Raw genomic sequence first — 24,920 nt, forward strand, 5'->3', positions numbered from 1 at the left:
GAATTGCAGCCTGACCATGATGCGGCTGATGTTCGGAGATGCAGATGTTTCAATGTACGAAGTATTGAAGGAAAGGCAGATGTGCTCAGGGCATGGATCAACAAATGGAATTATGGAATTATGACATTCCCAGCCATTCGTGAGACGTGGTTGCAGGAGGGGCAGGACTGACTGCTCTGGGTTTCCATTGTTTTAAATACGACAGTCCATGTGGAATTAAATGGCGTAGGGGTGTCCCAGGAGGGTTAGTACTGCTGGAAACTGTCCCGACAGTGCTCAGTCAGGAAAGACTGGAGAACCTGTCTAGTGAGGCTTTATGGGCAGAACTGAGGTATCAGAAAGATACGACCACATTAATGGGGCTATATTACAGACGACCCAACAGTCTGTGGGATTTAGCGGAGCATCTGCAGAGAGGTTGCAGACTGTTGCAAGAAACATAATTTGTGATGGTAGTTGATTTTATCTTCTCTCACATGGACTGGGACGTCCATACTGTAAAATGACTCGATGTAATAACGGACCCTATACAGATTAGAGAGGAGTTATTTACTGTCTTAAAGCACATTAGGGACGATAAATCTCCAGGACCTGACAAGGTCCTCCCTTGGATGGTGTGGAGGCAAGTGCAGAAATTGCAGGGTCCGAGTAGAGATAGTTAAATCATCCATAGCAACACGCGAGGTAGCGGAGGATTGGAAGATAGATAATGTTGTTCCTCTGTATCAGAAAACCTCCAAAAATCAACCAGGACATCAGAGGCCGGGAATCCTGATATAAGTAGTGGGAAAGATATTGGAAGCTATTCTGAGGGATCAGATATATGACTATTTGGATAGACATTGACTGATTCAGGATGGTCAGCACGGCGTTGTGCCAGGTAAGTCATGTCTCAGCGTTCTTATAAAAGACAACACAGTGGATGTTGCCTATGTGGATTTTAGCAAGGCATTTGCCAAGGTTCCACTTGGGAGCTTAGTCAAAAAGATTCAGTTGCTCGACATTCCAAATAAGGAAGTAATTTGAACTAGACCTTCGTTTGATGGGAGAAGCTGCGATGTGGTAGTAGATGGTCACCTCTCTGACTGGAGGCCTGTGAACTGTGGAGTGCTGCAGGGATCAGTGCCGGCTCGGTTGTTCTTTGTCATCAAAACCAACAATCTGGATGATAGTGTGGTCAGCTGGATCAGCAAGTTTGGAAATAAAGCCAAGACTGGGAGTGTAGGGATCAGCATCTATGGAACTGAATAATTTCGATGCTTTAAGCAGAGACCCATCAGGGAAATTGGAAATGAAGGAGGAAGAGGACAGATTATGGATTGATTTGGAAGTTGCATATTGTTATTCTGTGAAACTCACGGCTCAGGGACTGTGTGTGAGCAGCTGCCTGTTCGCGCACATTACTCAGAACAGGGAGCGGCCCTTCTGCAGAAATCAAATCCAACCGGTTCCGAAAAAACACATTCTCATGTAGGCGCAAAGAAAGTCACTTCAATATTGTACTTAACCCTTTCTACTGCAGGGAAAGGCGAGATAATCTCTAACATGATTTAAAGAAAATTACCTAGGGTCTTGAACGCGCAACATCACCAGCTGCAGTTGTGGTTATGGTCCGGTCCGGAGCCCGCAATCCGGGTATTGATCCGGTCCACGGACCCGGACTCCGTGTCTTGTAACCGTCCCTCCTTTCACCCTTGAGCCCAAGTAGTGGATCACTGTGGATCACCGTGGCTTGTTGGGGCTCAAGGAGGCGCACCTGATGCCCATCTAAGATCTTGCTTTGCCTTAACTCCAGGATCCTCCTTGCCTGCCGGAACTCTGAGATCCTCCTGCCTGTCTGAACTCTGAGATCCTCCTGCCTGTCTGAACTCTGGGATCCTCCTGCCTGTCTGAACTCTGAGATCCTCCTGCCTGTCTGAACTCTGGGATCCTCCTGCCTGCCTGAACTCTGGGATCCTCCTGCCTGCCGGAACTCTGGGATCCTCCTGCCTGTCTGATCTCTGGGATCCTCCTGCCTGCCTGAATTCTAAGACTCTCTCGGAACCCCAGCATCACCTTGAACGTCACGTCCCTCACGCACACCAGGGTCTCCATGTCTTGTCTCTCGTTTCGTTGTTCCCGTCCTGCCCCTAGTGCATCAGTACCTGCGTCCTGCACTTGGGTCCAGCCTCCTGTCCCCTTATGACAGTTGCTGCCCTGTTTGCCGCGAGTTTCCTGCCCCTTATGTTTATCTTGGACTCGAATCATATGCAGTTGGCTTGAAAATATTCTTCAAGGATCTTTTAAATAAATCAGGCCATGAGACCCCCCCCCCCCCCCGGCAAAACTTCTGGCTATTTGGAATGGCCACAAATCAATTCCACAAGTATTTCCGGTAGGGTATGAGTCAATAACCACTGTTTCTGAAACGGAACCCGCTGTTAACCGTGGGCAAGGGGGGGTTTCGGATCGAAATGCAATAAACTGCCAGTGTAGAGTTAATAAATGAATGTTGATAAATTCCCCTGAATCGAGAGGCACTGAGGAAATCTTTGACCAGATTTATTACAGTTCAGAGTGAATATATATAGTCGAAGGTGTTTGGATTAATTTCAACAGAAAGGCGGCTCCCTGTACCTGAACAGGTGAGGGACGTTTGAGCTGAAACTGTACCTACGCCGCACAGGCCTGTTACCACACGGACCCTCCCAGAACCCGGGCTGGATCAAATCCGCAGCCTGGGATTCGCTAAGTTAAACAGAGAGACTCCGCCCCACTGGTTGCGATGAAAGAAAAAGGAGAGATCCACACGGAAATCCGGACAGAAAGGTTAACGCAGCCTGTTTGTTTTCCTCTTTAGGGTTGCTACATTGACCCCACTCCCGGCCCCTCCCGCTGTCAGACCCGTCCTGAGCCGGTGAGAGTTAGTGTGACCCGGACCGCGGCGAGTCCCGCTCTACCCCGGCTCACCCGGCCCTGTCCATCTGTAATGAGCGACGGACACATCACAGCCGAGTGGCCTCGGGGAGCAGCAGCTCAGACTCAACTCTCCGTACAGGGTGAGCACACCGGTGCGGGACCATTGTCGATCACCCGGGAAGTCAGACTGTGATTTCCCGGGACCACACTGAACGCCGTCCGGTTACAACATCAGAGGTAAGTGTTGTCTATGATTCTGCACAACTATTCAGCGTTTACAGCGAGTGTTGGCGTTGTTCGGGATCGAGAGTGAATCGGGAGCAGTGCATCCTGACATGTTCATGTAAAAGAGTCAATTACTGTCCAAATCGATTAAGAGAAACGGGAGTGGTTACTACTGAGTGGGAGCAGAAGGCATCTTTCACCCCGGTAGTAAGAAGTGAAATATCCCACGGGGCAGTGACCCGTCACCGATCTCTCTCAAACAAGAGAAATTCAGTAAATGATGGAAATCCGAGCAACAGGCACTAAATGCTGGAGGATCTCTGCAGGCCAGGCATCATCTATGGAAAAAATAAAATCAGTTGGAGGCTACAAGTGACGTTCTTTACATCGCGCCATATAGCAGAAAGGGTTAAATACAATATTAAACTTCCTTCACATTTGAACAACAGTGTCTTGTCGAACCGGTTTGGATTTGATTTCAGCGGAACGGCCGCTCCCTGTTCTGTGGAATGTGCCCGGACAGGCAGCTGCTTGCACGCAGACCCTGAGCACCGAGTCTCACCGAACAACAAGCCGCACCTTCCAAATCAGTCAATCATCTGCCCTCCTCCCCTTTCCAGTCCAGTCCTGAAGAAGGGACTCGATACGCAACCTCGCCTGTTTACATTCATCCATACAGCTGCCTGACCTGTTGAGTTCCTCCAGCACTGTGTGCGTTGCCATGGTTACGAGAGATCCGTGTGTGGCAGTGGGTGGGGCCATTTGTATTGGAGATTTAAGGTGAGAATATTTCAGCTTCTTATATTTATTTCGGATCTTTATTTCCAGACAACCAGTTGTCTGTGCTTTGGATCAGCGATCAAGGAGGTATTTGTTTTTTTAAGCCACTTCTGGCTGTGGTGCTTTTTGTGTTCCAACTGTTTCCTGCTGGCATGATTTACATTTTCCACAGGTTTAGTAAAGACTAATAACAGCTCTAGAACAATGGCCACCTGTTTCAAAGCAAGGGTGCGGGATCTGTACAGCAAACGTCTGTTCTCTTTTCAGAATTTCTTATTTCAGACAACTACATCCATTGGTCCTGTGTTGATTGTGAGTAATTTGAACTCTTCTTCTCAATGACCAGTGGAAGCAAAGATTGTGATTCTGTTTAAGCACGGGATTCTTGATAAACAGTGGGTTAGAAGTGTTACAGGGATGGGCATGGGGGAATACATAATTAAATTTTACATCTGATCAGCCATGATTTCATGATCTGCAGCAGTTTCGACGGGCCGTGTGGTCAAGTTATGCATGTCGGTATGTTGACTAGAAAAGCTCTGACAATTTAATTAATGTAAGCTAGTATAATGACTGCATGTGAAGGGAGATAGGATTTTATTTATGTATTTGAACTGAAAACATTAATTATTTACGTCCAGCTTTGTGCGTTATTTATGCGCCCCAGCTGCGTTAGCGGGTTGAAATTTTAACTAACTGGGAGTGGTGGACAGCACGGTGTCGGACCGAGAGTCACGCTTCCTGTCAATCTCGCTGCAAACTCCCTGGGGATCTCGTGCTCCAGCTCCGCCCCACCTCGCCCACTGCCCGATGAGCTCTCTCACGGTGCTTGTTACTCTTGCGCTCCCCGGCTCACGCTGAGACCATGTGGGAAACCGTCATCTGCCAGACAACTATCCTCAAATGACGTGCGAGTTATTTAGCTACATTGGTGCCGGAAAATGTCAATTTAGGCTTCATCTCAGGCTGAACTGTCCGCGCAGTTTAAGCACCCAGGTCCAAGTCCAGGTCCATTTCCGCTCACCCGGGAAGTCAGTCTGTGGTTACCCGGGACCGCACCGAACGGTTAGAGCATCAGATGTAAATGGTGTCTCCTATATGAAGTTCTAGGCTATATCGGATTCCCAGCAGGATAAAGGGTTAAAGCGACTTTGCTCATTCCCTAATGAGAGTAAATTGTCGGATAAATTGGATTCAATTTCATCAGAAAGGCCACTACTGTGTGAGGTATGAGCGCGGACAGGCAGCTGCTGAAACACAGACGCGGGTCCCTCAGACCACCCCATGGTTCCCTAATCAATTAAGCATCTGGCCCTTCCCCCTTCCTTTCCAGTACTGATGAAGTTTTTCAACCCGATACGTTGACTATTTATTTCCATCCACGGATGTTGCCAGGACTGCAGAGTTCTTCTCGCAATTTATGTATTACCCTGGCTGCGAAAGGGCGAGGGACCGCGTGTGGGACAGAGTGCAGAATCAGCTGACATTAATTGAAATTAGTTAAAAGGAACGATGGATATTGAAATCATACCCACACTGTCAGAATATTCCTGGGGGAAATAACAAGAGATCCCTGCGGAACCCCTCCAGTCTTCTGTGTCCCCACATCGCCACCATTGGTCGGAAGCTGGAGGGACAACGGAGAGGACACTCCCAACACTTACATCAACTCCATCCATGCAACTCTGGGAAAAAATAACAATCAAAAGCATAATTCCTCTCAGCGATCAACTGACTGAATGATACCCCGGCTTTTAGAGGAAGGAGTACCTATGGTCCACATTGTCAGGGTGTTTAGTTTACAAGGACTGCAGGACCAAGAGTTCTTCTGTTGACTAATACTCTATGTATAGACCCGGCTGGCATTTCTGGTTTGCATTAGTAAAACATCTGCTTTTCAAAATACTGAACAACGAGACACTGCACCAATTAAAACAATGGGAAACAGGATCAGCCTATTCGAACAAGAGGACATGAGTTGAGAGTTAGGGGGCAAAAGTTTTGGGGTAACACGAGGGGGAACTTCTTTACTCAGAGTGGTGGCTGTGTGGACCGAGATTCCGGTAGAACTGGTGGAGTCAGGTTCGATATTGTCATTTAAAGAAAAATTGGATAGGTATACGGACAGGAGAGGAATGGAGGGTTATAGGCTGAGTGCAGGTTGGTGGGCCTAGGTGAGAGTAATGATTCGGCATGGACTAGAAGAGACGAGATGGCCTGTTTGCGTGCTGTAATTGTTATATGTTTATATAGAAAATCCTCCCCAAAATTTTGGGATTCTTTGACCCAGCTCGAGACAAACATCACGCTGCCCACTCAACAGTAACACGGCGCAGCCGAGTGGTTCCCATGATTGATTTTGTTTTCCCTCGGAAATCAAGTTAAATGTCCATTCAGGTATTTTAAAGCAAGGGCCGCCCAACCCCCACACCGGGACCTGACGTCACGTGTGCGGTATTTTACGTCATACACCCGCTGCCCAGCTCGTGCTGAGACGGGTTAATGGCTGAAGTACTAATCACATCACCTCTCCTCCACTGGCGCTCTCAACAGAGTATTTACAAGCCGTGTTATCCCGATTGATGCGAAGAGATGTCAGTCACTGGTTAGACCCAATAGCGGAGGCGGACCAGCCAAGAGGTCATTATCCCCGCTGACCAACGTCCCCTCCCGCCACCGACTGCCCATCAAAGCGGAACAAATCTCATAGTGAATGTCCCGATTTTTGACTTCTTTTAATTTTCCTCCAAAGGAAGTTGGGAACGTTTGTGAAGCGTCTCCTGCGGCCGGAGTTTGATGTATCGCTGAGAGGTAGGAGGAGACCGCTCGGCCCGTGGGCCTGATGCTGGCTCCCTGGGGAGGTTGGAAACCCAGCAGAAGAAGGAGGGAGAGAAGGGGTATTTTATTGAAAGGATGAAGATGGTGTGAGAAGGAGCGGACAGGATGTTTGTCCCGGTGGGGACAGATGGGACTCATCTGTGGAAATCCACAGTGGTGGCGATCGGAGGGATTCACCACTTTGGGGTAAACACCGGCAGACTGTTGACCTACAAGCGGGACCAATGGTCCGGGAAATGTGGTTATTGGAGTGTTGTGGAGGGGGAAAGGATGGACTGGCCCAGTGTCTTATTGAAAGACAGGACGAGATAGAATGGCCGAGTGGCCTGTTCCTGTTCCTGTTGTCCATATGTTTAAAGAGAAGGAATAACCAGATCTTCGTGGGCCTTCAAGATGTCCCAGTGGGTGTTGTAGGGACTGGTTGGAGCCCAGCTGTTTCCAAAACTGTGTCAACAATTTGGCTGAGAGAGGAAATTCAACATTTCCAAGTCTGTTATTGGCACAAAATGTATATTTATATATCTTTAATGACATCATACCAGATTCCTACATTGCTAGTGACACAGAATTGTATAATTGCATAATTTATGCTCCATGTATTATCAGATGCTGCTGCAAGTCAGTGTTTCTCTTTACCTGTACCTTCCCGTACTTGTGCACTTGGCAATAAATTCAACAGGACCTGAGAAATCTCAGTGAGATTTGATTAGTGACGATCATCTTGGCATCTCAGTAGGTTGAATGTAAATGCAAGACCCTTAACAGTGTCAATGAGTACTGGGATCTTAGAGTCCAAGCGCATAGCTCTCTGAAAGTGACTACACAGACTGATCAGGTGGTTAAGAAGGCAAATTGCATGTTTAACTTTATCATTCGAGGTATTGAGTTCAAAAATCGGGAAGTTGTGTTGCAGCTCTATAAAACTCGAGTTAGACCACATCTAGAGTGTTTCATACAGTTCTGATCGCCCAATTCTTGGAAGGATGTCGGGGCTTTGGAGAGGGCGCTAAAGAGGTTTACCAGGATACTGCCTGGATTAGAGGGCATGAGCTATAACGAGGGGCTGGACAAAGTTGATTGTTTTCTCTCGACTGGTGCAGGCTGGTGTGAGATTATAAAGATCATGAGAGACATAGGTAGAGTCGACAGAGAATATCTTTTTACAATGGTAGAAATGTTTAACACCAGTGGCCATGCATTTAAGGTGAGAGGGGAAATTTTAAAGGAGATGTGAGGGGCAAGTGTTTCTTGCACAGAGAGCGGTAGGTCGCTGGAATGTGCTGCCTGGGGTGGTGGTAGAAGCAAACATATTGGGGACTTTTCAGAGACATTTCGATAGGCACAGGAATGTGAGGAAAATAGAATAATATGGACATTTTGTAGGCAGAAGGGATTTGATTGGTGAACATTTTGAATAACAAATTTACTTTGTTGGCACAGCTTTGTGGGCTGAAGGGCCTGTTCCTGTGCTGTACTGTTCTATGTTCTGTGTCTGTTGTCGAGAATTTTTAGCGTAACGGAAGCAAAAGGAGAGAGTAGGAACAACAGGTCAGCTGGAGCCCAATGTGGGAAACGTGAGATCACCCAGGAGAAACAGAAACAGTGTGTTTAAATGGTGAGGGACTGAGGTGCAGTGGGCAGGGAGGGAGGTCAAAAGTAAATTGTATTGATTATAAGACTCGCCGGGCGAATATTATTGGCGAATATTGGTTGGCACCTGATTAGTTCCAATGCTTTAGACGGTGCAGAGTTTGTTAAGTGTGTCCAGGACGGATTTCTGTCACAGTATGTTGACAGGCTGACTAGGGGGAATGCCATACTAGATCTAGTATTAGGTAACGAATCGGGTCAGGTCACAGATCTCTCAATGGGTGAGCATCTAGGGGACAGTGATCACCGCTGGACTGTTCCTTTCCCTTCCCTTTCTTCTGAAGCCTTGCCTGCAACCTAGTCTGCGTCCTCGCCTGTATCGCCACTGGCCTTTAACATTATCATGGAAAAGGATAGAATCAGAGAGGACAGGAAAATGTTTAATTGGGGAAGGGCAAATTATGAGGCTATAAGGCTAGAACTTGCAGGTGTGAATTGGGATGAGGTTTTTGCAGGGAAATGTACTATGGAGATGTGGTCGATGTTTGTGGATCTCTTGCAGGATGTTAGGGATTAATTTGTCCTGCTGAAGAAGATAAAGAATGGTAGGGTGAAGGAACCATGGGTGACAAGTGAAGTGGAAAATCTAGTCAGCTTGAAGAAGGCAGCATACATGAGGTTCAGGGAGGAAGGTTCAGATTGGGCTATTGAGGAATATAGGGTTTCAAGAAAGGAGCTTAAGGGGCTGAAGAGAGCAAGAAGGGGACATGAGCAGGCCTTGGGAGTAGAGTAAAGGAAAACCAAAAAGCATTCTTCAATTATGTTAAGAACCAAATGATGACAGGAGTGAAGATAGGACCTATTAGAGATAAAGGTGGGAAGATGTGCCTGGAGGTTGTGGAAGTGAGCGAAGTCCTCAATGAATACTTCTCTTCGGTATTCACCAATGAGAGGGAACTTGATGACGGTGAGGACAATATGAGTGAGGCTGATGTTCTGGAGCATGTTGATATTAAGGGAGAGGAGGTGTTGGAGTTGTTAAAGTACATTAGGATGGATAAGTCCCCGGGGACTGACGGAACATTCCCTAGGCTGTTCCACGAGGCAAGGGAAGAGATTGCTGAGCCACTAGCTAGGATTTTTATTGTCCTCGTTGTTCACGAGAATAATACAGGAGGATTGTAGGGAGGCGAAGTTTGTCCCATTGTTCAAAAAGTAGTAGAGACAGTCCGGGTAATTATAGAGCAGAGAGCCTGACGTCTGTGGTGAAAAAGCTGTTGGAAAAGATTCTTAGAGATAGGATCTATAGGCCTTTAGAGAATCATGGTCTGATCAGGGTCATTCAGCATTGCTTTGTGGGCAGATCGTGTCTAACGAGCCAGATAGAGTTCTTTAATAGATATAGATGAGGGTAGTGCAGTGGATGTGATCTACATGGATTTTAGCAAGACATTTGACAAGGATCCACACAGTAGGCTTATTCAGAAAGTCAGAAGGCATGGGACCATGGAAGTTTGGCCAGGTGGATACAGAATTGGCTTGCTTGCTGAAAGCAAAGTGTCGTGGTGGAGGGAGTACATTCGGATTGGCAGGTTGTGGCGAGAGGTGTCCCACACGGATCGGTTCTGGGACCTCTGCCTTTCGTGATTTTTAATAATGACCTGGATGTGGGGATAGCAGGGTGGGTTGGCAAGTTTGCAGACGATACAAAGGTTGGTGTTGTGGACGGTGTACAATATTGTCGAAGATTGCAGAGAGACATTGATAGGATGCAGAAGTGGGCTGAGAAGTGGCAGATGGAGTTCAACCCAGAGAAGTGTGAGGTGGTACGCTTTGGAAGGACAAACTCCAAGGCAGAGTACAATGTAAATGGCAGGATTCTTGGTAGTGTGGAGGAGCAGACGGATCAGGGGGTACATGTCCGCAGATCTCTGAAAGTTTCCTCACAGGTAGCTAGGGTAGTTAAGAAAGTTTATGAAGTGGTAGCTTTCATAACTCGAGGGATAGTGTTTAGGAGTCGCGGGGTAATAATGCAGCTCTATAAAACTCAGTTTAGGCCACATTTGGAGTACTGTGTCCAGTTCTGGTCGACTCACTATAGGAAGGATGTGGATCCATTGGAAAGGGTACAGAGGAGATTTACCAGGATGCTGCCTGGTTTAGACAGTATGCATTATAATCGGAGGTTAAGGGAGCTAGGGCTTTACTTTTTGGAGAGAAGGAGGATGAGAGGAGCCATGATAGAGGTATACAAGATATTAAGATGAATAGATAGAGTGGATAGCCAGCGCCTCTCCCCCAGGGCTCCACTGCTCAGTACAAGAGGACATGGCTTTAAGGAAAGGAGTGGGAAGTTCCAGGGGGTTGTTAGAGGAAAGTTTTTCAATCAGAGAGTGGTTGGTGCGTGGAATGCACTGACTGAGTCAGTGATGGAGGCAGATACACTAGTGAAATTTAAGAGCCTACTAGGTATATGGAGGAATTTATGGTGGGGGTTATATGGGAGGCACAGTTTAAGAGTCGGCACAACATTGTTGGCCGAAGGGCCTGTACTGTGCTGTACTATTCTATGTTCTCTGTTGTTTTTTTGAAGAAAGGATGTACTGGCATGCAGAGAGTCCAGAGGAGGTTCACGGGAATGATCCTGTGATTGAATGGACTAACGTATGAGGAGTATTTGATGGTTCTGGGCCTACACTTGCTGGCCTTTACAAGAATGAGGAGGATCTGCATGAAACCTGCAAAGAGTGAACGTTGAGAGGAAGGTTTCCTGTCCTGGAGACTGAGGACTGAGTGTGACGACCTCAGAATAGAGATGAAGAGGATGTTATTTTGCAAGAGAGCGGTCATTGGAATTCATTGAAGATTGTTGTGTAGTTCAAGTCATTGTGTATATTTATAGATGAGCTGTTGTTCCAAGTGATAAGTTTTGCAGATTCTGACAAAATAATTTACTCCGAAGTCTGCAGCGACTGGAGTTATGCAGCCACTACGGGGTTTAATCCTGTCTCATTCTGACACCACATTTGCAACAGGAAACACAGAGATTGAGGACAATGGACTGCTGATTTTATTCACGCAGGTATCTAGTGTTGACAGCCATAGATGCAAATTCACCCCATGAGAGGTGAGAGCAGTTCCTGGAATAGGGTGCTGAGAGGCGGTACAGAAATAGATGGGAGAGGAGGGGGAAGGTGAGAGGGGGGAGAGGAGTGTGAGTGCGGGAGGGAGAGAGGGAGAGGGAAGTTTCTTGGGCTGAATATTCTGTTTCTCTGCAAAACATTCCACATTATTCATCCACTTCTGTGGACATTACATATCTAATTGCAACTCCCCTCCAAATTAACTCTGTCCTGTTCTCTTCTCCTGTTTGCCACCAGATCTAAACAGACGGAGAACTGAGAGTTTTCACATCATAGACATGGGTAGTAGCAAAAAAATCGCAGGTCGAAATACAAGGTATTTCTACAGTTTGGTGATGAGGGGATGAGGAGAGCGAGAAAATTAAAGACAGAAGTGAGAGAGGAAGGGAGAGAGGCTCCACAGCGTCATACAACACAGAAGCAGTTGTATTGGCCCACAGAGTACGCGCCGACCATCTAACACCATTGACACGGACACTATGATAATCCTACATCATTGTCTCCACGTTCCCCCGGAGGCAGCTTTTTGTGCTCACTTAGTCTTTCGATAAGTGCATGGAATGAAAGCAGGATATCCTGCCCTAGTGCTATTTCTATCTCATTATACAAGAATACAGCACACTAGGAGCAGGTGGACAATCCTCGGCCCCATATGACCATATAACAATTACAGTACGGAAACAGGCCATCTTGGCTCTTCTAGTCCGTTCCGACGCTTACACTCACCTAGTCTCACTGGCCTGCACTCAGCCCATAAGCCTCCATTCCTTTCCTGTCCATATACCTATCCAATTTCACTTTAAATGACAATACAGTACCTGCCTCTACCACTTCTACTGGAAGCTCATTCCATACAGCTCCCACTCTCTGAGTAAAGAAATTCCCCCTCGTGTTCCACTTAAAATTTTGCCCCCTAACTCTCAACTCATGTCCTCTTGTTTGAATCTCCCCTACTCTCAATGGAAAAAAGCCTGTCCACGTCAACTCGATCTATCCCCCTCATTATTTTAAGTAACTCTCTCAAGTTCCCCCTCAACCTTCTACGCTCCAAAGAAGACCTAACTTGTTCAGCCTTTCCCTGTAACTTAGGTGCTGAAACACACGTAAAGTTCTACTAAATCTTCTCTGTACTCTCTCTGTTTTGTTGATACCATTCCTATAATTCAGTGACCAGAACTGTACACAATACTACAAATTCAGCCTTACCAATGCCTTGTACAATTTTAACATTACATCCCAACTCCTATACTCAATGCTCTGATTTACAAAGGCCAGCATACCAAAAGTTTTCTTCACCACCCTGTCCACATGAGATTCCACCTTCAGGGAACTATGCACCATTATTCCTAGATCATTCAGTTCTACTGCATTCCCCAATGCCCAACTCACCAGTTGGTCTGTACCAGTCCGACACCGGTTCCCAAGAATGAAAAGGCCTATAAAATGTGGTAGGCCTCCCTGCCATTGAGACCATCTGCAAGGAGCACTGGCTGAAGAAAGCAGCATCCATTATCAAGGAACCCACCATCCAGACCTTGCTGACTTCTCACTACTGCAATTGGGCAGATGTGCATGTTCGTCAGCAGGTCAAGAACAGCTTTTACCATTCAACCATCAGGCTGCTGAACCAGCGTGGGTAACTTCACTCACCTCACGACTAAGGGCTCCACAACCTATGTACTCACATTCAAGGACTCTACATCTCGTGTTCTGAGCATCATATAAAGTATTTATCTATCTATTTATAGTGCCTTGTAAATGTATTCAGACCCGAACCTTTTCTTCAGATAAATGAGCACTGCAACAGCGATATTAATCAATTTAACTGAAAATTACATGCTCTTCTTTTCACGCTAGAACCACCACCACCGCCCTCCCCCACCCCACAAAAAAAAAGAAATACAGGGAAAATATAGAGAGGGATAATATGATTCGGAAGAGACAACATGACCTTCCGAAAGGTAGGTCGTGCCTTACAAGCCTGATTGAATTTTTTGATGAACACATTGATGAAGGAAGAGCAGTAGATGTTAGAGTATATGGATTTCAGCAAGGCATTTGATAAGGTACACCCTGCAAGGCTCATTGAGAAAGTAAGAAGGCATGGGATCCAAGGGGACATTGCTTTGTGGATTCAGAACTGGCTTGCGCACAGAAGGCAAAGTGTGGCTGTAGACGGGTCATATTCTGCATGGAGGTCGGTGACCAGTGGAGTTCCTCAGGGATCTGTTCTGGGATCCTTTCTCTTCGTGATTTTTATAAATCACCTGGATGAGGAATAGGAGGGATGGGTTAGTAAATTTGCTGATCACTCGAAGTCTGGGGGTGTCGTGGAGGGCTGTCAGCGATTACAACGGGACTTTAATAGGATGCAGAGCGGGGCTGAGAGGTGGCAGATGGAGTTCAACCCAGATAAGTGTGAGGTTTTCCATTTTGGTAGGTCAAATATGATGGCAAAACATAGCATTAATAGTAAGACTCTTGTCAGTGGGGAGGATCAGAGGGATCTTTGGGTCCGAGTCCATACGACACTCCAAGCTGCTACTCATGTTGAAACTGTGGTTAAGAAGGCATACAGTGCATTAGCCTTCATCGATCGTGGGATTGAGTTTAAGTGCAGAGATGTAATGTTCCCGCTACATAGGACCCTGGTCAGATCCCACTTAGACTACTGCGCTCAATTCTGGTCGCTTCACTACAGGAAGGATGTGGAAACCATGCAAAGGGTGCAGAGAAGATTTACGAGGATGTTGCCTGGATTGGGAAGCATGCCTTATGAGAACAGATTGAGTGAAATCGGCCTTTTCTCCATGGAGCAACGAGGCGTAAGAGGTGACCTGATAGAGGTGTACAAGATGATGACAGGCATTGATCATGTGGATAGTCAGAGGCTTTTCCCCAGGGCTGAAATGGCTAGCACGCGAGGGCACAGTTTTAAGGTACTTCGATGTAGGTACAGATGAGATATAAGGGGTACGTTTTTTATGCAGAGAGTGGTGAGTGCGTGGATGGGCTGCTGGCGGCGGTGGTGGAGGCGGCGGATACGATAGGGTCTTTTAAGAGAGTCCTGGATGGCTACACAGAGCTTAGAAAAAGAGAGGACAATGCGTAAGGATAGGTAGTTCTAAGGTAAGGATATGTTCGGCACAGCTTTGTGGGCTGAAAAGCCTGTATTAAGCTGTATGTTTTCTATGTTTTTATATTTCTAAAATTGTAAATCATGAAACCTTAGCATTCAAAAACGTAAATATAAACAGCTCAAAAATTCATTGCCCATGGTCAGTACTTAGTTGAACAACCTCGCACAGATATTACAGCCAGAAGACGTTTTAGATGAGTCTTTTTTGGCTTTGCACAATGTAATGGAGCAAGATTTGCACATTCGTCCATGCAGAATTGCTTAAGTTGTGGCAGGCCAGTAGGAGCGCAGCAGTAGACAGCAATCTCGAGATCTTGCCAGAGATGTGTGAATCGTTTAAGGTCTGAACTCTGACTGGACAAATCAAGGACATCAATTTACTTTATTTGAAGCCACTCCGCTTTGGATGGTTGTCCTGCTTAAATAAGAAATTCATCCCCAATTTAAGTTTTCTGGCAGAGGCTAGTAGGTTTTTATCCAGGATCACTCTGTTTAGCAGCCTTAATATTCCCATGGATCTTCACCTGATTTTCGATCCCTACTGAAAATCATCCCCACAGAATGATATAGAAATACGCAGTATTAGATTTACGATACTTGGTGTTGAGTGCAAGATCTTGTTCCATGTCTCCGCGGTTTCTTTTAAGTGACACTTCGCAAAGTATTTACGGGCAAGGATACATTTTTTTGGTCAAGGTTTCTTCTACAAGTACCCCTTTTGAGGAACGCCTCAGAGATTGTGGAGCCATGAACTTCATTTCCATTTGCAGCCAGTGATTTCTGCAGTAGGCTCTGACTGAGTGGTGGCCTGACAGTAACCTCTCTTGCAATTCCAGTTCTTCTTCAGTGACTAAATTCGGTGGGCGGCCTGGCCTAGCCTGTGTAGTTTCACAATGGACAGCACTGTGTTCCAAGCTTCGTTTGTTGCCTTCGATGTGGTCTTGTACCTTTCCGTTGATTTGTGTTTCTCTATTAACGCCTTGAAAGATAGTTTTACTTAATTTCTGTTGAAAATGTACCAGATTTGGAGACATTACCTTGCAAGTAGATATTTATTCTGATGAATACCTTGAAAACAGGATATCCTCTAATTTTCAACATCACCAAATTAGGTGATTATGTGAGGTAATGATTGCACTTGAGGAATGTTAGTATGGTAATCACAAAGGGAATAATTATCCAGCCTCAGAATTTTGTTTTTTAAGTTTTAAAAACGAACCGAGGCCAATAAAAACAAAGAGGAGGAAGGATAAAACATGAAGGTTAATTAACCAGTAATATAAAATAAAATAACAAAAACCTTTTCAGATATACGAAGAGTAAAATAGAGGCAAGAGCGGAAAATGCCGCTCGAGAGGAAGTAATCGGGAGTAAAAAAAGGGCGGATAATACTTTTTAAAAAGTATTTTGTGTTGGTCTTCACAGTGAAAACAACACCAGAATACAAGAATTTTGAGTGTCACGGCAGAAGTGCCTGTTATTGAAACTACTAACTAGAAGATGCTTGGGTAGCTGAAAGTATCTGAAATGATTGTACCAGCATTAGTAGTGATCTTTCATCAAAGATGAGATTCTGGAATGGTTTCAGAAGAGTGGAAATGTCATTCCACTCTTTATGAAGAGAGGGACTCAAATTACAGGAAATTATAGCAACTGAAAGCACACAGATTGAGAACAAAGAACTATTCGCGTCACTCAAACAGGTATGACGGGTTGAAAGCCACGGATGCAAATTCATACAAAGACTGAAATGAGAGGAGTTCCTGGAATAGGGCGGTGATAGGCGGTACAGAGAGAATGGGGGAGGGAAAGGCGAAAGGGAGAGGGAAGCTTGTGGGACTGAATATTCTGTTTCTGATCATAGCTGTTGCTTTCCTGTGACAGTGTTTGCATATACCGGTAGGTAGGCTCAATAGTGGGGAGGACTGGGCTGTATCCACTACGTTTTTGTAGGCATTTGTGTTTCTGTACTAGGCCGCGATACTACCAATCAATAAACTCTCCACCACACATCCAGGTTTATCAAAAATTTAGATGACCTGCCGAACCTTTGCTGACTTCCAAGACAGTAGAAGTGCAGCCTTGCTTTCTTCATGATGGACAATGTGTGCCATTGCTGTTACTCTTAATTTAAATTACTATCAAGTTACTGAACATTACTATCAAATGGGGTGCTTGCGGAGTATAAGATATTCAGGAAATACTGAACAGGGAAATCAGGAGAGCTAAAAGGGGACAGGAGGTTTCCCTGTCAGATGAGGTAAAACGGAATTCCAATGGTTTCTATAGATATATTAAGAACAAAAGGAGAGCGAGTGAGAGCAAAAGCTGATATTCCTGAAGATCAACGTGGTCCCCAATGAATGAAGTCGTACACAGACACAAACTACATAGAACTGATTCATAAGAGTAGTGAGATCATGGACCATATCCAGATTATGCAGGAGGAGGTGACAGCTGTTTTGATACAAATTAAGATCGATAAATCCCCATGGCCTGACAAGATGTCCACCGAGCCTTTGTGCTACGCTCGTGTAGAAATTGCAGGGATCCTGTTAGAGTTATTTCAAAAAGCTTTAGTCCAGCGTGTGGTGCCAGAGGACTGGAGGATGGCTAGCGCTGTTCCGTTCTTCAATAAAGACGATGAAAAAGCCAGAAAATTATAGCCCGGAGGGCACAAAATCAGTGGTGGCTTAATTATTAGATGGTATTTCAAAGGACGGGATATATAATTATTTGCATAAAGAAGGCTGAATAAAGATAGTCACCATTGCTTTGTGAAGGACAGGCCATGGCCAAGGAAACTCATTGGGTTTTCTGAGTAGCTAATCAAGAGGTTGATGAAGGAAAAGTGGTGGGTACTGTTTAAATGGACGGCAACAGGGTTTTAGACAAATTTCCACGTGGGAGGCAGGTCAGAAGGTTAATGTGCTTGGGTTCGATATTGATTGAGAGGGAGAGACCAGAGAATAGTAGTGAGTTGGTTTTCTTTCTAGCTGGAGGCCTGTGACTCGTGGTTTCACAGGGATCAGTGCTGCGTCCGTTCTTTGTCGTCATTATAACATTATAATGTGGTAAACCAGATCAACAACATTACCGCCGATTACAAGTAAGGCTATCAATGCTTGCATCACGATTTGGCCCACCTGAGCAAATAATCTGAGAGCGGGTAGATAGAGCTTACTGCAGATGGGGGTGAGATGTTGAATTTGGGAGGACAAATCAGGATAAGGCTTGCATAGTGAAAGTTAGAGCTCACATTAGAACCACGGAAACTGAAAATACAGAGCCATGCTTCCTTGAAAGCAGCGTCACGGGTAGATGCGGTTGAAAAGAGAGCGTTAGGCACATTGGCCTTCATATATCAGGGCTTTGAGCACAGGAATTGGGATGTTCTGTTGAAGTAGTAAATATGTTAGTGAATCTAATTTCAAAGTCATGTGTGCAGGTAGAAAACTCATCAAATAGATTGAAAGAAAGCAGAGATGTTTTCTTCTATGATGTAGTTTTAGCAGTTACGTAAGATCAGGTTATTGGCAGTACGTATAGTGGAGCTGTCGGGGTTGAGTTTTTTTTAATGCAGAGAGTGGTGAGTGCGTGTCATGGGCTGCCAGCGGCGGTGGTGGAGGCGGAAACTACAGGGTCTCCTGGATAGGTACATGGAGCTTAGACAAACAGAGGGCTATGGGGAAGTCTAGGTAATTTCTAAGGTAAACTCATGGTCGGCACAGCATTGTGGGTCGAAGGGCCTGGATTGTGCTGTCGGTTTTCTATGTTTCTAGCACATGTATCTATTCTTGTCCCCCTGCTGAGTCCTGACCCGTCACCCAAACCATGGTTGATGGAGGAAATTCACTGACTGGGAACAGGAGGCTCTTTATGTTTGATTGATTTGCATGCTTTTCCAAAACATACATCAACTGTTGCACTGCCCAGCTCTAGTTTCATTGCTTCGAGAAGCCGATGCGGAAGGTAGTCGTTGAGCTGTCCCTGAGCCTGTCAACACTCACAGCAGGGATTGAGGAGGTCGTAGGTGGTACCATCTCCCTCCAGTTCACTCACCAACACCTCATCGATAGTTACACGTGAGTAGACATCCCCGATCCTGGTCGAACCTCGAAATCTGTCTTGTGCTCTGTGTGCGTGATGAAGTGAAATGAATTGTGTGTGTTGTAGAAAGAGTGGTGGAGGGGTACAGGGAGGGTGGGGGAGAGAGTGTGTGTGTGTGTGTGTGTGTGTGTGTGTGTGTGTGTGTGTGTGTGTGTGTGTGTGTGTGAGAGAGAGAGAGAGAGAGAGAGAGAGAGAGAGAGAGAGAGAGAGAGAGAGAGAGAGAGAGAGAGATTCCTCACCTCTGTCTAGGGGCTCAGTGAGGGAGATCACCATGTTCGTGGAGTCCCAGTGAGGGCAATCTCACCTCTGCCTGCTGAGTTTCAGTGACGGAGTGATATATTATTGATCCAGTGCGTAATTTCACACTGATTTAATTCCAATCATTCATTTCCGGAATATACCAGGCTGAACATTGGGTTCTGCTATTGACCCTGGGTTTTCTGTGCGAGTAATGTCTTGTAGGGGCAAAGTGCGTGCTGTGTATGGTAAGAGGAAGTAGATGTTATTTATTATTTCTGTCGACGAGCGGAGGCAGCCTGTATTTGAATGGGGGTGGGGGAGTATTGTAGGGACTTCGGGAACATTATGAATCAAATTTTGCATCGGCATACACAGTAATAGAACTGGAGGTCAGAAATGTCAGTGACTCAGTTTGCTAAAACAACATTAGGGAGTAGAGGGAGATGGGAAGGCATAGAGGGTTCAGCAGAGAATTTCGGGCTTGAAGACTGAGGAGTGGACACAGCTGGAAATGCAATCATTAACCTCTGAGAGGATTATTCTGGAGGGCGTGTTAAGAGGCTGAAGAGATTACACTGGGAGGAAACGGTGAGGCTAGGTTGGGATGTAAAACAAAAATTGCTTTGTACGTTATTTATCCAGATTAGTGAACACAGAGATGGCGGATGAAGGAGACTTAGGGAAGTGTCAGGCACAGAGAGTAGAGTGTGTGGAGAACAGAGGGCATGAGTGGGAGGTGTGAAATGTGAGCTGGACTGAGGAAGAGGCGGTGCTGGGCGACCTTCGAGAGACACGCATCACAGTGGGACATAGGTCGGCTGGAGCCACATCAGTGGTTGCACCAGAACAACCGAGGGCTTGGTCAGGCTGAGGGAGAAGCCTAAGGAGGGGTGGGAGCGGCGTGCTCCTGGGCACGGTTTGACGAAGGACCAGAGTCAGTTCTAGTGACCGAGTTCAAACCTGACCATTATGGAGTCTGCATGGTCTCCCTATGACCACATGGACTCCAACTGGTTATTTAGTTTTCCTCTCGTGCTAAAAGCATTCAGGTTTGCTTCAGAGTAGCATGCACAGAATGCTAGATAACTCACCTCGCGAGGAAGCATTGGTGGAGAGGAATAAAGAGTAGATATTTCGGCTCGAGACTCTTCATTAGAGCTGCAGGTTTGATTGGTTAATTGGCCACTGTAGATGGTTAATTGTGCGGAAGTGGGTTTAGATCGGGGGAGTTGCGGGAACGTCTGGAAGACAAACGATGAACATTATCGGACCGGTCTTAGTTGGCGTTTGCGAGGCAGTGTCGGCTCTGTGAGCTGAAGAGCCTCTTTCTGTACAGGATGTCCTTGCAAAAGGCCTGAACCCAATTTATTGGACTCACTCAAGGCTCTTGTTATTAGTCTGAGGTCGTCCTGGAGATGTAGTACCCAACCTAATGGCATGGGTATTGATTTGTCCTGCCGGTAATTTTATTTCCCTTCCACTTCCCTCTTCTGTTCCCCAACCTGAGCGCTTAACTTGTTTTCCAACCTACCTATCACCACTCTTTTCACTTTCTCTCATGGTCGAATCTCCTCTCCTATCAGATTACTCTTTCTTCTGCACTTTACCCTACCCACTCACCCTGCTTGACCTTTCATCTTCTAGCTAGTCCTCCCTCCCCTCCACTACTGAACCTGTTTGTATTCTGGCTAAGTCCTTCCTTCCTAGTGTGAAGGTTTGTTAATTTTTGTTAATGGTCATTTAAACTAGACTTGTCGGATGATGGGAGCCAAGGTGCCCGAACATTTTGTACAAAGGCAGTTGTTGGTAAGACTTCAGACAAACTGAGGGACCAGAAGGCAGAGTATGGTGCGACGAGTAAAAAAATGGCCAAGTTTGAAAAGGATGAAAAGAGGATAGAAGGTGTTATATTTGAATGCTTTCGCTGTATGGAATAAGGTAGATGAACTGAAAACACAGTTGCAGATTGGCAGGCCTGATGTTTTTGGCATCAGTGAATTATGGCTGAAAACATATTGCTGGGAAATTATTTTCCAAGGATACACATTACATCGAAAGGAGGCAAAGATGCAGAGAGGGTGCGTTGCTCTGTTTGTAAAAATGATATCTATTCACATAGGGTGGGTAGGTGTGGAATGATTGTGGATTGAACTATAGATCTGCAAGGGAAAATACAAACAACATGACGGGAGATTATACAGACTTCCAGTTTTTAGTAAGGATGTGGTCTCCAAGTTACAACGGGAGTTAGAAAATACATGCCAAAAGGGCAATATTACAATAGTCATGGGGGATTTCGATATGCAGGTAGATGAAGAAAATCAGGTTGGTGCGGGATTCCAAGATGGTGAGTATCTAGAATGCCGATGAGATAGCTTCACTGAGAAGCTCGTGGCTGATTAACTAGGGGATCAGATATTCTGGACTGGGTGCTGCGCAATGAACCAGAAATGATTAGAGAGCTTAAGGTAAAAGAAACCTTAGGGAAAAGCGATCACAATATGGTCCAATTCACCCTGAAATTTGAGAAGGATGAGCTAAATTCAGATGTATCATTATCAAAGTGGAGTAAAGTATTTACAGAGGCTTGAGAGAGCAGTTGGCCAGAATTGATTGAAAATGAACACTGGCAGGAATGAACGCAGAGTAAGATATATGCATCGCCAAGAGAACGAATTATTCGAAAGGCAGGATGACACAAACATGCTAACAACGGATGTCAAAGTCAACATAAATGACAAAGAAAGGACATATAGTAGACCAACATGAGTGGAAAGTTAGAGGCTTACAAAGTTAAAGCATCTTAATAATATTAAAGAGGATATCGAAAGTTTGTTTAGTTGCATAAACTGTGAAAGAGAAGCAAGATTGGATAACGGACGGTTGGAAAACGATGCTGGAGAGGTAGCAATGGGGGACAAGGAACCGGCGGACGAACTGTGTTAAGTATTTAGTAACAATCTTCACCGAGAGAAACTCCAGCAGTGTGGTGGAAGTTCTAGGTGTCAGGGGTCCTGAAGTGTGTAAAGTTACTATCACAAGGGAGAGGGTTCTTAGAAATCTGAAAAGTTCGAAGGTAGACAAATCATCTGGACCAGATGGTGTGGTATTAGAAGAATGGGCGCATACAGAATGGCTAGTTGCGACTTGGCTCAACGAGATTGTTTTTTCCTTTTGTCCGTCAATCTGTATCTATCTTTCCCAAACCAACATATTAACACCCCCCCCCCCCCCCCCCCCGCTCTTTCTGTCATGTGACTTTTCCGAACCGCTGCCCTGCCAGGGAATCAGGGCTGGGACCATTCAGTCCCTGCCTATATGCCGTGCACTCCCAAGGAAGAGGGGGATGCCTCTGTCCATGACTCAAAGATTGCTGACACCATCCGAACTTCTGCCGATAATAGTTGTTCATCAGCAAATTTACTGATGGCATTTGAGTAAATCGGACTGATGCTCTGTGCACAGGGGGCGGCACCCGAGCTGGGCTTTATCTCCGATCTCACAGCTTAGTCGGATGCTTCCAGTCCATTGGGAAGAATCCATTATCAAGCCCAACACCTGCGACCCAGTGTGGGGATGGTGTGCACCTGGGCTCGGACAGAGGCTGGCAGTGACGGTGTTCGGAGAATTTCTGCGAGATGGGGAAGGGGAGATGCAGTTTGATGCCGGTGAGTTCATCCTTGTTCCCGCCCCAACTGCTCTCAGACGATGCAATGAGGATTTTCATCTGTCACAGCATTAATCTGCAGGCAGGTTGTTAACATCTGAAATTATATGTAAAATATTTTAAAAAATAAATGAATAGACAACAAGCAATGATTTTACTTTTACTGCTCCGAAGACAAACAAACCATGAACGTTCTGAAATGGGGGAAGACCTTGTGGAGTTACACTGCTCCACAATGCCCAGAGTCTAAGTCCAGGACCTGATGCCCCCGGGGCCCGGGGCTGCTGCAGCACCGGCAACACCGCAAGTGTCCTCTCAGGGCAGTGGGGGCAAATCTGCTTCAGAAAGCCTCAGATGTCCCTGTGAGCGCAGCCCAAAATCGGCAGTGTCCAGTGTGCGGCTCTCTGAAAGGTGAAACAAAAAAGGCGGTTTCACATCACTGCTGAGCGGAACAGTAGCATTCCTGTTCCACGACGGCCTCCGTCTGTTATTGGGACCGGGAGATGGGGATGTGATCCCTGTCCCTCCATTTGTGCAGTTTGCTGTTGGGGAACATGGAAGACCACAGGAAGAGCCCCTCTACCCGGTCACATGTCGCAAGCGTTGTTGTCTTTGCGGCAGGAGTATAATCCGATACATAATAATAGAAAAAAATCCGTATTACTATAAGCATGCGCTACTATAAAAGTTAAATTAAATAACTATTGCACAATGTAATAAGTGAATGTTTCATGGGTTCAATGTCAATTCAGAAATCGGATGGCAGAGGGAATGAAGCTGGTCCTGACTCGTTGAATGTGTGCCCTCAATCTCCTCCACCACCTTCCTGGTGATGCCCATGAGGAGGAGGCATCTCCTTCGTGAAGCTGATGATTGATGCCGCAGTGTTGAGGCATCGCTCCATGACTACTACCTATGATGGAGCTGACTGAATTCTCAACTTTCTTCAGAGTCTTTCAATCCTTTGGAGTGCCTCCACCCTCCCCTCCAACACCCTTCCCTACTAGACAATTATGCAGCGGGTTACAATGATTTTCACGGCACAACTATAGAAATCTATTGACATATAACCGCTTCCGTGCCTTCTATATAAGGATACATCTTCAGAGATATTGACACCCAGGAACATGAAGTTGCTCACTATTTCCACCGCTGACCCCTCGACGATGTTTGTGTGTGGATGTGTGCCCTTGTCCTACCCGTTTAGAAGTCCTCAATTGGTCTTACCGACGTTGAATGTAAGTTTGTTGCTGCAACACCATTCAACTAGGTGATATATTTGCTCCTGTTCGCCTTCTTATCACCGTCTAAAATTCTGTCAACGATAGCTATGTCGGTAAATTTATAGATAGTGTTTGAACTGTGCCCAGCCGCAGTCATGGGTGCAGAGAGGTTAGAGGTAGAGGTGAGTTTATCCAGGGCGAGAACCCATTCAGACACGTTATGAGGTCGGTGTAACTGGACTGTTTACTCCTGTCTGTATAATGTTGATTTGACAAATATCCCAGCAGTTGACTCTGGATCTGAGAGATGTTGGTACATGCTGCTGCACTGTAATTTTATAATAAATGCAGAATGTCGGTGATAAATGGGACGTATTATTTTAACCATTGAACCTGCAATTTGAACAATTCAACTCACTTTTGTCACTTCTTTAGCCATGGTGTATTTAAAGTCTGAAAGAAAATGTGGAACTTGAATGGGTCAAGGACATTGGAAGCAGTCAGATCAATTGTCTTTGCTACTGCCAGGTGCTTGAGATGGAGGCTGCCATTTTGTGGAACTGCTTTGCGTCCTCCATTTTGTGAAACAAAGTTGCTTTGCTTTCTGTTTTTTTAAAAATAGGCGCTAGGATGCTTTAGGTCATCTGCAAAACTAGAGATAATTTCCTGAAAAACTTGTCTGTAGGTGTTCTTTGCTGTAATATAACACAGTTTTGTGAATGTTCGGGATGGTTCCTGCCTGATGTGATTCGAGTTGTTTATTGAAGAGAACGCATTCCGATTCTCTTTCTAGTTATCCTCCTGCTCCTGACATATATGTCGAATGCCTTAGGATTCACCTTAATCTAACTTGCCAAGAATTGATCATGATCCCTCTTGGCTTTCGCAATTCTCTTTCTTGTTTAATTTCTTGCTTTTTTATACTCCTTTTGCGTTTTGTTGGACCCTCACTTCTGAAGCTTTACAGACGTTTCCTTTTCCGGCTTCACCAAATTTATCTCCTCTCTGGCCATCTAACATTCTTTTGTCATTCCATCCCGGTCTTTTCGTTTAACAGGTAATTTTTG

At 45.6% G+C, this 24,920-nt stretch overlaps 1 protein-coding gene across 2 annotated transcripts in view; it reads left to right on the forward strand.

Annotated features, from left to right (window-relative positions):
- Positions 1-2,976: 2,976 nt before the first annotated feature.
- LOC140723928 (NACHT, LRR and PYD domains-containing protein 3-like) overlaps positions 2,977-24,920 on the forward strand; it is a 47,774-nt gene continuing 25,830 nt past the window's right edge. For both annotated transcript variants that reach the window (XM_073038470.1, XM_073038471.1), the window contains exon 1: positions 2,977-3,135. The gene's annotated coding sequence lies outside the window, so the exon portion shown is untranslated. The remainder of the gene's footprint in view (positions 3,136-24,920) is intronic.

The sequence above is a fragment of the Hemitrygon akajei genome, unplaced genomic scaffold (genome assembly GCF_048418815.1).
Source record: "Hemitrygon akajei unplaced genomic scaffold, sHemAka1.3 Scf000148, whole genome shotgun sequence".
Lineage (NCBI taxonomy): Eukaryota > Metazoa > Chordata > Chondrichthyes > Myliobatiformes > Dasyatidae > Hemitrygon > Hemitrygon akajei.